The sequence below is a fragment of the Crinia signifera genome, chromosome 4 (genome assembly GCF_055691185.1).
Source record: "Crinia signifera chromosome 4, ASM5569118v1, whole genome shotgun sequence".
In the NCBI taxonomy this organism is placed as follows: Eukaryota; Metazoa; Chordata; class Amphibia; order Anura; family Myobatrachidae; genus Crinia; species Crinia signifera.
This window is the reverse complement of record NC_139220.1, coordinates 290,891,732-290,907,101: the sequence shown is the minus strand read 5'-3', so window position 1 is coordinate 290,907,101 and position 15,370 is coordinate 290,891,732. Positions and strand designations below refer to the sequence as shown.

The 15,370-nt window shown below is 47.0% G+C and overlaps 1 protein-coding gene across 6 annotated transcripts in view; it reads right to left on the bottom strand.

Annotated features, from left to right (window-relative positions):
- Positions 1-12,079: 12,079 nt before the first annotated feature.
- DDHD2 (DDHD domain containing 2) overlaps positions 12,080-15,370 on the bottom strand; it is a 56,201-nt gene continuing 52,910 nt past the window's right edge. For all 6 annotated transcript variants that reach the window (XM_083185009.1, XM_083185008.1, XM_083185011.1 and 3 more), the window contains one exon: positions 12,080-15,297. The gene's annotated coding sequence lies outside the window, so the exon portion shown is untranslated. The remainder of the gene's footprint in view (positions 15,298-15,370) is intronic.

Sequence of the window (15,370 nt, the reverse complement as noted above, 5' to 3'; positions counted from 1 at the left end):
CTTACCCATCCTAGGGGCGGCTGCTGGACCAAGCCTGGTCCAGCCACGTGGGTGGCCCTGTCTTCACCGGAGGTGGGATGTCTCCCACCACCTCCAGGCTTCCTGCTGTCTTCACTGGGGCAGCGGGGGCCAGGGCAAGCTCTTTTGCGTCGCACCCCGATGCGCCCGGGCTTCCGGCATCTTCGTCAGTGGTCCCCGGCACCCTGTACTTCACCCGGCGGGTGACAGCGTGTAGCAGTCCTGCGCACACAGCTGCCACCTTCTGGGGCTTCTGGCGTATGTTGCTCTCCGTCTCTGCTTGCTCCTTCCTCCCCTGTCCTGGCCGCCGAACTCCTCCCCCCTTCCCGGCGCTGGCCAGTACAAACCAGCGGCCGGGGCTATTTCGTGGCGAGCCGGGATTGGCTCGCCGCTGCCACCTCTGATTGGCTCCCCTTTGGCGCCAAATTCAAATGGCCACAATGTGATTGGCAGGGCCTGCATCACAAAGGATGCAAGCCCACCGCCATTGCCTGCGTGGAGCAGCAGTGAAAACTCACCGCTGCCTCCACACCCACCGTCTTTGGAGGGCCTGCCTCCAGCTCCATGGGGCGGCGCCGGGCCACTCCAGGTAAGGAAGCAGGTGCCCACCAGCAGCAGGGACAGTGACCGCACAAGTACACTGGCCCTGGCTGCAGGGCAAGGGGCCACCACCCCTGGCTGGGGCACCGCTCCGGTGCAGAGGGACTCGTGCATGCTGCAGCAGGGCACATTCCTACACATGTATCTCCTGGCAGAGCATGTTAACCCCATGGTGATGAGCATGTTAACCCCTGGCATCAAGCATGAAACCCATAGCAGGTCACCCAGCAGGTGCACAGATTATTCAGGCACTTTTTAAAATATCCACAGGTGGCGCTAATTATTTCACTTGTGATTCTGTGTAGAGACCTAGAAAACGTCTCTTCGGGGGATATGGTCGGTTGGTCGACCTAAAGATGGTCAACACCATTGGGTCAATATACTGGAAGGTCGACAGGTGTCTAGGTTGACATGGGACAAGGTCGACAGGTGTTTAGGACGACATGCGCCGACAGGCAGTATTTCATGCCCTACCATCCACTAGGGCCTGGTGGGAGAATAAAATAGCCCGAATCATGGCGAGCACAATGAGCATGCATGGGGCTGCGGTGCACTTAAAACTGTGTCCATGTTAACTATGTCAACATTTGGGTAAAAAAAAAAAGTGACAATTTAAACAAGTAATGGCCTTTGCAGTGTCATTGCTTTAGTCCCTGACCAACACGACAGGATGTTGTTCCACTGAAATATCCTCTAGTGGAATCTGGCAAACTGAAGAAACTGTCACAAAAGTTGCCACCATTTTCCCAAGCAACCGTATTCCCTGCCACACAGGTGCAGGAGCTTGTAAAATCATCAACACCAGCTGGCGAATATCCGCCGCCTTGGACTCTGGCGGAAACACCCTGTGAAGGTGGGTGTCCAAAATCACCCCTAGAAACTGCAGTCTCTGCGTGGGTGTCAAATGCGACTTGGGAAGATTTAGCACCCACCCCTGATCTCGTAAAAATTATGTTGCGATGCTTCTCCGCTGACTCCGCCTTGAATAAAAGGTCGTCCAGATAAGGTATAATTATTATTCCTTTCAGTCGGAGGGCTGCAGCCATGACCGCCATCACTTTTGTGAAACCCTCGTAGCCGTTGCCAGACCAAACGGCAGAGCTTGAAACTGCCAATGGTTCTCCCCTATTGCAAATCAGAGTAGGGACTGATGTTCCTTGTAAATGGGTACATGGAGGTACGCATCTTCAATATCCAAAGATGCTAGAAACGCTCTCAGCTCTATGCTTAAGAGCACTGAATGCAGAGACTCCATGCGAAAGTGATCCACCCATAGATGAAGATTTAAAGATTTCAAATTTAGAATAGGTCTGAAAGACCCGTCTGGTTTGGGAACTAAGAAAAGGATTTAATAAAACCCCTTCTTTCTTTCCTCATGAGATACCGGGACCACTACCCCCCTTCTCTTCGAGTGACAAAGCTGCCCCCAGAAGTGCAGACCTCACAGACACGGTCCGAGGTAAAGGGGTAGGAAGAAATCTCTTTGGAGGGATGCCCCTGAGATTTATCAGGTAACCCCCGGAAACAATTGAATAAACCCAAGGATCCCCAGTAGAATCTTTCCACTTGTCCCAAAACTGCAGGAGGTGACCACCCACTGTAAGCCCAGAACGGGGAGCCTCCGCCCCATCATGCAGAGGACTTATCCTCACTTTTTGATGCATGTTTCTTTGTAAAGGCCCCAAATTGGGATTTGGGAGCCTTCCCTCTACTGGCCAGGAATCTACCTCGCCCAGTCTGTCCTCTGTTGTATGCTCCGCCCCAAAAGGAAGAGAGAAATGATGGTTTAAAAACTCCAAATTTTGATCAGGAATTTTTAGATGCAGTTGGGAGAAATGTACTCTTTCCTCCTGTAGCCTGTTTTATAATGGCTTCAAGTTCCGTCCCAAAGAGCAACTCAACTTTAAAATGTAAAGTTTCAAGGGACTTTTTGCACTCGCTATCTGCTTCCCATACCTTTATAGCCATAGTGCTCTTCTAGCTGAAACAGACATTGTGGAGACCTTAGACGCCATTTTAGCACCTTTCTCACCAGCCTCACAAATGTACTCTGCTGCACATCTAATCTTTTCAGCCAATGTAAAAGCCTCCGAATCAGACTGGAGCAGATCGTTTAAAGCTTCTGCCCACTTGATCATTGCTTTAGCAACCCAAGCGGAAGCAATAATGGGACGAAGTGTGAAACCCACGCCTTCAAAATTTGCCTTAAGATATCCTTCCACTTTTTTGTCCACTGGGTCCTTAAAGGACGCACCCCCTTGCACTGGTAAAGCTGTGGATTTGGATAATCTGGCCACAGATGCATCTACCAATGGAACCTTTTCCCATAACTTTACATTTCCTCTGGCATGGGGTACATATTAGCATATCTCTTGGACATTAATAACAATCTTTTGTCAGGAGTCTTCCCTGCTTCACCGAGTAAGGAAATTATACCTTCATCAGAAGGATAAGCGACTCTTTTTGAACACACAGTGCGCAGGAGCCTTCTCTTCCTCAGACAGATTTAATGCCTGCTTCACAGCTAAAATTAAATCCTCAATACCAGGAACCGAAGCATCAGCTGCTTCCCTCCGGTCCCAGCCCAAATCCACCTCACATACACCCTCTTCGTCAGAATCCAAATTCAAGAGAGGGTGTAGAAAACAGGTGTCTATGAGAAATATTCTCAGAGGATTTGGTAAACTGCTCCATAAGAGAGTTCATTTTATGAACCCCCTGTGCAGTGTCCTGCATGACTTGCAGTAAAACAGGGTCCCCTTAAACCGGGGTAATGAAACCCATAGAAGTCTGAGAGGAAGGGATATGGCCAGGAGACCCTAACAAGGAATCATTTTGCCTGTTTAAAGCCTCTGTTAAGGCATTCATGGACCTCCCCAACGCAGCAGCCCATGCTGGCTCAGCTTGCTCAGACCTCAGGGCCTGCGACCCACTGGGCACAGAGTCACATGAAGGGCACAATTCCCCCTGGTCCCTCTGTTTACATCTTAGTTTAACCCCACAAATCTTGCAGTAAATAAACATGGCCCGCGCTCCCTCCTCCAAAGCAACAGAAGTACACCCTTCAGTCATGTTTAAATCACAATGCAAAATGTCAAGCAAAGCACAGAATAATGTATCAGTGTACTTATCTGTCTGCTTTTCTTCTGGTGTCAGCGACCTCAGCGATCGGTGGGGGAAGCGCTTTCCAGGAGAGACTGCACTCTGTGTAATTCACAAATCCACCCTGTTTCAGCTCCGCAGCATGGAGATAAATGGCGCCAGTGCACAGAGCAGGAAGAGACCAAGTCTCTGCTTCAGTGGGGATGGTAGCCTTTTTTGCACCCTTTCCCCTTTTAGCCGCTCCCACAAGTGCCTCTCCTTATCTAAAGGGCCTCCCCTTCACTGTGGGACCACTTGGAGTTGTCCAGCAGCGCTAAACTCCTGTAAAAGACATCAACTCCCTGGAGGGATTTCTGTCTTTAAGCCCATACCAAGATGGTGGCCGCTATCGCGGGGGGTCCGTCCCTCAAGATCCCCTTCTAAGCCAGGAGTCGGTTAGGACACCCCCGGAGCCCAGGAAAAACCTCTTCTAGCTAGAGGTTAAGCACTGTGCAGAGGGAGCAGACAGCTTCCCTCTGCACACAGAGAGCTGACAGGACGCGGTTCTGTCAGCCTCTGCTGCACTCTCAGTGTGTGTGAACTTCAGTAGTAACACACTGGCCAAAAACCTGCTCTAACTAGTAAATTAAAAAAACTATAAAAACTTAGCTAGTCTAATAAAAATCCAAAGAAAAAAGGCAGCTGCAGCAGCAGCTGCTCAGCATAGCACCCACTCCTGTGGACACCTAAAACGAACTAGAGCATTGTGGGATGCAGAAGGGAGGAGCCTGCTCCCAAAGACTTTCAGCATAGGTGCCTTTGCTCCTGCGGACCCTCCTACATCCCTAAGTTAGCCGTGTCACCGGGATGGACGAAAGATAAAGATGTGGGGAGATAGGCGAGAAAAAGATTAGGGTCAAAGAGGTAGCTAAAAAAACAAGGTGAGGAGGAGAGGTGCATATAGGAGGATAAAGGAGATTATAAGAAATCAGAATCAACTTTATTGGCCATGTGTGTTTGCGCACACTAGGTATTTTGTGGATTACAGTGCAGCATCGAGCAGGGATGGGGGGGGGCATTACATCCATTTGTTAAGACATAACATTCGGGGAACACATGCCCGCCGAGCTGTACAGTGCCTAGGCAGCCATCAGCGGCGCCACTGGTCATTGCAGCAGCCAGGTAGGTGACAATATAAGCAGGGACAGCACAGTTATCACATGGGAGACAGAGTTACATAAGGTTGAGTGCAGTATTCCTAGGCAGCCATTTGCGGCGCCATCTTGGGAGTACGGTGGTAGAGGAGAGGGTGCGGGTGTGGTATGGGGCTCCGACAGTCATTAGCCCGACGTCATTAGATCCCAACTGCCCGTACTCAGACAGCATGGCGAGCGCACAAAAGACCCTTGCGGGCTCGGTGGCTCGCTGCGCTCGCCATGCTGCGGGCACGGTGGCTCGCTGCACGAGCCACCTATTCTATTCTCCCTCTATGGGGATCGTGGACCCCCACGAGGGAAAATAGCGGGTGGCCGTCAGACACCCGGCTGTCGGGAATCCCGACGTCGGGTAAATGACTGTCGGGATCCAGACTGTCGGAAACGCGTCCGGCACCCAAGGGTGCAGTAGAAAGAAAAGGATAAAGGAGAACAAGGGGGAGAATTTGAAAAGGTTGAGACTGCCATAATTTCAAGCCTCCTAATCTGCCCCCACCAGTTTAAGCAGCACGTGTACCTACGGCAGTGGGGTCTCAAGCTTTCAGTCATCGAGGAGCCTTATTATCCGTCAGCTTGTTAGATGTTGTGTCTTTGATGTGTTTTTTTGTCTTCTATACACCACACTTTCCATTCTCTCTCTTCCTATTGCTCAGTTATGCTGCCACCGCCCCCTCTTGTTTCTCGCAACTCCACCTATCGTCTCCTCTGCCCCGCCCCCCGCCCCCCCCCCCCCTTATTCTTCAACCAGTTGCTTACATACCTCCATCAGATCTATTATTCCTGTTTATCTTTATTCCACCCATTCATCCTGCCTAGAGCCATGGGGCTGGAGTTGTAAATGTTCAAGGACCTATTATGAGAAGTGGAAAAGGTGATGCCAATGCCTGCCATTTGCTGATTGGTCTGTGCATCAATTTGTGGCGCATTGTTTACGGTGTACGTAGACCAATCACAGAGAGCATATCCTTCTGAGGGAGGTGTACTGGAATCATCTATTTGGAGTAGTGTTCCCGCGGCCAGCCAGAAAACAATATACTTTGAGCGCTATGGGCTAGTGTTTGGGTGCTATGTGCAAGTGGCTGCCCTCTGGGAGGGGGTTGCCGCCCCCAAAAAATACAGAAAAGAAGAAAGATACCAGTGGGCGCCTTTTGCACACAAATATAACAATTTATTGAATGGAAAATTAAAACTAATAAACAAATTATACAAAATAGACACAAAATATTAAGTAAGCATAAAATAGTTTAAAAGCATGTGCAATAATAAAGTGCTGATTTAATGTGGTATATAACCAGGTCTCGATAGATGTTTCTCATATGCGCATATGAGGCCAGGTGCTAGTGTCCTGATTTAGAAGGTAAAATTACCAGTGCTCTGTGGGAGTAGATGGATATTTGTAGAATCTCCCACCAGGGATTTTGTAATCCACAAAGGATATTCCTTTAAGGGTTTTGTAGCAGAAAACCAAAATTGTGGAGTCGGTGCAGTCCCTGTCAGAATCAGTGTAGTGTCCCAACCGCCAGCGTAGTTATCGTAGTCAGCGTCCCTGTCAGTATCGTGTTCCCGCAGCCGCAGCCAGCGTAGTCAGTACGTTTGTGGCTAGCCGGAGCTTATGTAGTTACCATAGTCAGCCAGCGTTATGCAGTTAGCGTGTAGTCAGTTCGTTCACGGCTACCCAGAGCTTACGTAGTTAGCGCAGTTAACACGTGTCATCATTATTGTTTAATATTGGTGACATGACAGGTGTGAATGTGTTCCTGAAACACCCCCACTATCCACACCAGCCAGAAGCGTGGGGAGCCCAGCGAGCCCCGCGGTACGCGTCCTCCCGACCTGTTCATACCCCCACTATCCACGTCAGCGTGGAATCCATTTAATAAAGTGTGGCGAGCGCAGCGAGCCCCGCGAGGAGACGCGTATTACTTGATGTGTATTCAGTGTCTGCTCGCCACGCTCATTTTACACGTCCGCTCGCCACACTTCAGGCTCGGTAGCTCGTCACACTTTATAAAATCAACTCCATGCCAACGTGGATAGTGGGGGTATGAACAGGTCGGGAGTAAGCGTAATGCGTACACTCGCCACACTTTGGGCTGGCATGCGTAGTGGGGGTTTGAAAAGGAAGCATTTGCCAGTTACATACCAATAGCACAGGCAAATGTGTCCTTTATTGTGCATGAGCCCGCACCCTCCTTTGTGCAGGAGATGCACGTGCTACCGAACCCCTAACCCCGTCTCCCTGAAGCGGACACGGACAGGGTTGCCGTACCCTGCTGCAAGACTCAGACGCTCGTGCATCTCAGGCAGATGGAGCGCATCTCCGCTGGCGTCCGACAGTGCAGGGGATCTGGTGGTTACCAGCGCTGTGTGAGAGGCACTCACTAGGCTTGTCAGGGACATCGGGGACAGTGTGGTGACTACGCTGCCTGACTGGGACACTACGCTGACTACACAGGGCTGACGCAAGAACACTACGCTGACTATGCTAGGCAGCCGTTGGGCTACGCTGACAATGTAGCTTAGCCTAAGCTGAAAATGTAGCGTAGCCTACCACCGTGAAACTGCACAAGTACCAGTACTTCTATTATATAGATTAGAACATCGGACAAATTATAAGTAACATTTGGTTTGGATTACAGTGGTGTCAACAAAATTGGCACTGTAGGATGATGTGATATTTTGATCTTTAAGTATTTCTTTCTGTATATATATTTAATTTTGGAGTAAATTTCTAAAAAGGGGATTTTGTACTTACCGTTAAATCCTTTTCTCAGACTCCATAGGTGACACTGGAGAGTTAGTGGGGAATAGAAGGGCAACCACAGGGAGCATGGGCACTTTAAAATAATTAATAGTGACTAACTCCTTCCCTTATACTTTCTCTATTAGGCAGTATTATAGTCAATGTACCCGGAGGGAGCTGGAAGAAACAAAACACACTTCCGAAGAGGCAGTTAAACATAACATAAGTCACACATGCCAACAGTCACAGAAAACATAGTTTTGAAAAACAACATTTGCTAACAGACTGAACACATCCAACATCGCATAGAGGCAAATGGGTCAGCGCACAAGCTGGACCAATCCTAAGAAATGTTGGTAACGGACAGAAAAGATAATAATAATAATAATAATAATAATAATAATAATAATACAGCGCCGGGTGGGCGTTCAGTGTCACCTATGGAGTCTGAGATAAGGATTTAATGGTAAGTACAAAATCCCCTTTTCTATTTCCTCCACTAGGTGACACTGAAGAGTTACAGTGGGGACATCCCAAAGCTCCCAACACGGGAAGGATAGCGCTGAGAACCCCTTAAAAACCGAAAGACCAAACTGCAAAGCAGTTGCCGACAAGGTGTCGAACTTGTAGAAACCGGTTGGTCCGGTGGCCAGACCGAGTAGCCGCACAACATAACTGTTGAATGGAACCCCCCCAGGCAGCCGCCCAGGAGGTACCTACCAAACGCGTTGAGTGAGCTGAAATAGAAGATGGCAGCACTCTAGAGGCCGCCACGTAACCCTGACAAATAGTGAGGTGAATCCACTTGGCTACGGCCTGCTTAGTAGCAGGCCAGCCTGGACGATTGGAGTCATAGAGAACAAAAACAGCATCCAACTTACAAATGGACTCCTACATAAATACGTAAGGCTATGACAACATCCAAGAATCTGGATTCTTCAGACTCCTCCCTGAAGACCAGAACCACAATTGGCTGATGTGGAATGCCGAAACAACCTTCGGGAGTTCCGCTCTGTCTTCATGAAATATTAAGAAGAGTGGGCGACATGAAAGGGCGCCCAGTTCCAACACCCTTCTGGCTGAAGCCAATGCTAGAAGAAGGACAGTCTTCCAAGTTAGGTATTTTAAATCCACCTCCTCCAATGGTTCAAACAAAGAGGACTGGAGAAAATCTAAAACCAAATCCAAATCCCATGGAGCCGTGGGGGTTTGAAGTGAGGCTGAATCCACAGCACTCCTTGGAAAATAGTCTGTACTTGAGGAAGAAGAGAGAGTTTCTTCTGGGGAAAATAAAATTAAAAGATCGGAAACTTGGACCTTCAAGTCCTGAAGAAAGACCATTTTGCAGAAAAAGTAGGAGACGGGCTAACTTGAACACACAGGGGAAACCAGCCTACTCTCACACCAGGCCACATAAGCTCTCCACATGCGGTAGTAATGTATGGAAGTTACTTGCTTTCTGTCCCTTATCATGGTAGGAATCACAGCAGGTGGAATGCCGGCCTTCTTTAGAATGGACCTCTCAACAGCCAAGCCCTCAAATGTAGATGTTGTAAGTTCGGACAAACGAACGGACCCTGGGTTAGGAGGTCTTCTATGAACGGAAGAGGCCAGGGCTCGTCGACTAACATGTCTCTTACCTCCATGAACCTTCCCTCCAGCATGTTGCCTTTCTCCACCAGTGTGCAGCTTCCCCTTTGGTGATGTTGGCAGGCCGGCCCCGCCCCCTTTGGTGATGGTGGCCGGGCCCGCCCCCTTTGGTGATGGCGGCGCCCGGTTCGCCCCCTCCATGCTGCCCCAGTGCAGCACCAGCCTGCCCTTCCCAGTTCCTAGAAGGAACACTAGACATTGCTTAACATAGTACACACCCCTGTATCTAGGGTAAAAAATAGAGGGAAACAGAAACACACACACACACACACACACACACACACACACATCAGACACCTTTTCACACACACTGTATAAAGCATTGGTGAGACCTCACCTCGAGTACGGAGTGCAGTTCTGGGCCCCACACTATAAAAAGGACATCATAGAATTAGAAAAAGTCCAAAAGCGAGCAACAAAGCTCATTAGGGGAATGGAAAATTTAAGCTACGGAGAGAGATTAAGCAATTTGGGACTATTTACATTAGAAAAGAGACGTTTAAGGGGGGACATGCTCAACATGTACAAGTATATCAAGGGCTAATATAAGGAACTGTCACACACCCTCTTTTCTACTAGAAAGGAATCTAGGACACGAGGGCATGAGTATAGATTAGAAGAAAAAAGATTTCATTCAGCTAGTAGAAAGAATTTCTTTACGGTCAGAACAGTCAAACTCTGGAACTCTCTTTCCAGAGACGTGGTAACGGCTGGCTCATTAAATGCGTTCAAGGCAAAGTTGGACAAACATTTACTGGAGAAAAACATCCATGGGTACAAATAAGAAATATAATTTGTCTGTAAAATACCAGAACCTACCAAATCAGCAATGGATATCTATACCAGGTTGAACTAGATGGACGCAAGTCTTTTTTCAGCCTTACCTACTATGTAACTATGGGCCTTATTCGAGTTCACTCTTTCAGACAAAATCCTTCTTAGATGGACAAAACCATGTGCACTGCAGGGGGGCAGATGTAACATGTGCAGATCTAATTAGATTTGGGTGGGGTTTTACTTTAAAGTGAGATCTATACTGCAGTGTTAAAATAAAGCAGCCAGTATTTACCCTGAAAAGAATCACCAAAAAATCACCAAATCTATTTCTATCTGTACATGTTACATCTTCCCCCCTGCAGTGCACATGTTTTTGTCCATCTAAGAAGGATTTTGTCAGAAAGTGTGAACTCGAATAAGGCCCTATGTAACACACACACACACACACACACACACTGAATGGATGCAATGAGTGGGGGGTGTGGGGGTCAAATACACACACCCCACCCCTGTACATTCCACACATGAATCAAGCTGTTTTTGAAACCGGATGTATAATTTGGTTGCAGGAGTCTGGTTATAGTCTGCTGGCCCCCAGCTCTTTCTTATTTAATTACTCATAGGTCCTTCTTTCTTTTACGTCTCTAGCACTTCGGGGAAAATTTACTAAGATGGGAGTACTATTTCACATGGGATGTTGCTATGGGCAGCCAATCAGTTCCTATTATGTAACTAGCTTGGAGAAAGAAAGAGGTGAGAGATAATGCACTAACTAATGACCTTTCAAGTGAAATGTATAAGCTGTGCTTAAACAAAATGAAAGGAGCTGATTGTTTGGTACTTTCTTTCTCCAAGCTTTGATAAACCTTCCACTGTTCCATACCCCCAGGAACACATGTTCGGAATACTGAAGTATTGTAGTGTGTATAATTTGATCATTCTTACCTTTTCAAGATCTTTTCTAATCTTCTGTTCATCATCCGATATAGTCCAATGGCAGGGCCAGCTCCAGGCATGTTCGATAAGAGTGGGCGGCTTGCTGCCACCATTAAAGGGCACGCTGGAGCCAGCCCGGTCTGCAGCAGGTGCATTGGAAAAACCCGCCTGGCAGAACTGAAACAGTCTGGCAGAGAGCGGTGGGCTGCCCGGCTGTCTAAAGAGCATGTCCGCAGCGGCAGCACTGAAGTAGTCAGGGAAATCAGGAGCCCCACTGCCGCTCCTGATTGGCTGCCAGTCCATGAGCTACTATTGGCTGGCAATCGGGATTTCAAATAGCCACTGACCCGCTCTGAAGACAGCCGGGCAGCCCACTGCTCTCTGCCCAGAATCAAACCTTTTTGGCAACAAGAATGAAAACCCCATTTCATTGAGCATGTAACCCCTGGAACCGAGCATGTAACCCGTGGCATTGGGAAAACCCTAGCAATGAGCATGTAGGTAAGTGCCACTTATGTGGCATAATATGTGATGGGCATCACAGTGTGTGGCATATGTATAATGGGCATCACGGTGTGTGGCATATGTATAATGGGCATCACGGTGTGTGGCATATGTATAATGGACATCACGGTGTGTGGCATATGTATAATGGGCATCAGTGTGTGGCATATATATAATTGGCATCACAGTGTGTGGCATATATATAATGGGCATCACAGTGTGTGGCATATGTATAATGGGTATCACGTGTGTGGCATATGTATAATGGGCATCACGGTGTGTGGCATATGTATAATGGGCATCACGGTGTGTGACATATGTATAATGGGCATCACGGTGTGTGGCATATGTATAATGGGCACCACAATGTGTGGAATATGTGTAATGGAGCAAGGTCATGGGGGGGGGGGGGGGGGGGGGGGGGGGGGCGCTCCCAAGTCTAACCCGTCCCAGCCCCCTCACCCTGATTGTCTTCCTCCTACTCTGAGGAAGCTACAATATGAAAATAAAACAACATACAGTATGTAGGATATATAAATAGAACAACAAGAGGCAGTTTAAAAAAAAAAGTGTTCTTTAATAAATAGAACACACACCAACAGAAAATGCTGTTCAGGAACAGTCACATGCTGGAATATATCTTTGCTATATTTATATAATATATACATAAAAACATTATGAAAACGTATAGAAGGAAAAGTGCACAGCTGGCACATAAGGCATACAAGTACACTGCTGTGGAACAATAGATGGCGTTTTAGTAAGTGATTATATAGGCTAATAATGTGTGCGCTATAACAGGGATAGCCAAATTCTGTCCTCAAGCACCCCTAAGGGGAATACACGCGGTGCAATTTTGGGTTAACTTTCTGTAACATTTTGTCTATATAGTCAAAGTTGTAAGGAAAGTAATCCAAAATTGCATTGTGTTAAGAAGCTTGCAATACAGATGTGCGTCCCCGCGAGGTCGATATCGTAAGTAAAACTAGACTGTGCAGGCACAGTCTATTTTAACTATGGAACATTAACAAGGGCTACGCTGAAGAATACAGCATGACACCGCTCTTTAGGCTCTGACTCTAATTAGTGCACAACCCTCCTCTCCCCAAATTACCAAACCTCTGCATTCTGCCCCTACCAAAAATATGTTCTATTTATAAGTGTTCTACAATAAAGCAGAATTTACCCATTTGTGGAACAACAGATCTAAATTTGTGCCAGTGGGTTATGGAAGTGAGAGAAATGGCTGGAGGTCAAGACAACCTTACATAAAAACAACATTGGTATATTATCATTACAGTTGCTACTAATGCAAAGCAATAGGCTTGTTTGTGAGAATCATTAGGGAAGGGTTTCATTTGCATATCTAATGGTGTGTACACACTTGCATAATGTGCATGAGATTTTGACTATATAGTCAAAATTTCATCTGGATCTCATGCAGATTGTATGGGTTTTAACCCTTGCAATCCCGATGCGCGCTCCCGTATCACAGCCAGAAAGTCTTGGCTGCATAGACCATGGGTCCTCAAACTGCGGCCCTCCAGATGTGGTGAAACTACAAATCCCAGCATGCCTTGCCACAGTTTTCCTATAAGGGAGTGTTAAAACTGTGGCAAGGCATATTGGGAATTGTAGTTTCACAACATCTGGAGGGCCGCAGTTTGAGGACCCATGGCATAGACTATACAGTGCAGATCTGCACTATATAGTCTAAATTGTATACATAGTCTAAATTGTAATATATTCTAAATTGTACAAGTGTGTACACACCTTAATGGTGTGTACACACGGTCAGATGTGCCTAACTATCCACGATCCGATCAGATCGGATCGTGGATAGTATCTTAAGGCACATCCGATGTGCATACAAGTCTGACTATATAGTACAGATCTGCACTATATATTCATGGCAGACAAGACTTTCTGCCTTGCGATATGTGAACGCACATCGGAATCGGATCAGGATCGCAAGGGTTAAAACCCTTGCGATCTGCATCCGATTCCAATCCGATGTTGACTAGATCGTCAACATCGGAAGGCAAAAAGTACTGTGTGTACACACCATAAGTTTATAGGGCCCATTTACTTAGCCTTGGAATTAAATAAACCACCAATGAACCAGCTCCTAACTGTTACTTTGACAACCCTGAGAGTAACATGGTAACATGGATTGGCTGGTAGTTTCTCTTTCTCCAAGTCTTAGTAAGTGAAGCCGTTATATATGCACAGTTCTTTCTTGCACTTAAATTACAAACTAGATATATCTCATATAAATATTTTCAAGTGTGAACAAACATGTAAAATTCCAAATGACAGACTCGGTGTATATCTAATACCACTCAATTCAGCCAAAGTGAACACAGAGTCAATGTAGAGATATTCAACATGATTTTTTGCAAGATTTGACTTTTATGTAGAATTCAGCTATTCTGTGGGCTGGGTGTGGGTCATTGAGCCGACCAACATTAGGTCAACATGCAATGAGTTGGCCACTGAAGAGTAGGTCAACAGCCAAAAGCTTGACACATGTGTCGACCTTTTGACTGTCAATTTCCTATTGTCAACCTGATGTATAAGTTGACATAATGACCCTGCCAACTAGGGATGCCAATCCCGTGGCATTTTTTGAATCCTGGGATTCGGGATTGAAAAATGCTCAATCCTGGGATTGGCATCCCTAATAATAATAAAAAACGCCTTGATTGGGTAGCTGGGAGCCGGATGCAGCCGGGTATGCTGATTGGGCAGGAGGGCTGCTGGCTGGGTTGGTAGGCGGGCTCATACGGCGGGGTGGCCGGGAGCCGGGAAGGCTGGATGGGCGGGCGGACGGCTGAGGCGGCTGTTCCCTGCGCAGAGTGACCTCTGACCTTGTCACGCTGCACAGTGCTGCACTGCAGGGTATGGGAGAAGCCGGGCAGCGTCTGAGCGAGTGCTCAGACACTGCCCGGAATTAGACTGCGCGTGCCCAGTCTAATCCCGCGATTGGGAACTCCAATCCCGGGATTGAAATCCCGGCATTTTGGGGGCCAAATCCTGGGATCCCGCCGATCCCGATCCTAGGATTGGCCACCCTACTGACAACCTAATTACAGGTCATCCTAAGCCTATGTTGACCTTCAGTGGTCGACCCAACATATGTAGACATGATGACTGTTGACGTAACGACCATATATCCTGTGGGCCTGTAGTAACCCAAAAATAATCCACATTACATAACATTTCCCTAATCTGTGGACCTGTTTTACCACAATATAAAGTCCACAATGTCCCAGGACAGTACACATTTTTCTACCACTGCCATTGATGTGGCTTGGATAACCGGGAGATTTGCGATTGCTAAAGATGAAAAATAATGACCTGACAGCTCATTTGAAATGAGAAAGCCAGGACAGGCCGGATAATTCAATGGAAAAAACATGGTTGGTGCTACATAATCATTTGTGTTTCAACATTTAACAGAGAATACAGACACAAGAAGAGCACAACAGGTGTACATGGTTACAAGGTAAAGCACGTTTCTTTTTTGTACTGAATAATGTGGAATTATGGCATTTTTAACATGAATCCTGTATACTACTAAACCCTGTGAAATGCTATGGTCCATATTGCAGTGAAGTGTGAAAGAAGATTAAAACAAAGACTTGAGGGATAATCACTAGTGTGTTCTGCCAGTAAAGATGGAGAAATAAGTGACATTGTCCATACTTCTCATAAATAAGTGTTCCTTCTTGGAAGATGAAAGCTGCAAGGAGGGGATTTACCCAAACGTACCTAGAACATCAAACAAGTAAATGGTTAGTTGACAGTGCAGTCGTTTAAGAGCATGGGTGTAAGTTTTGTAATT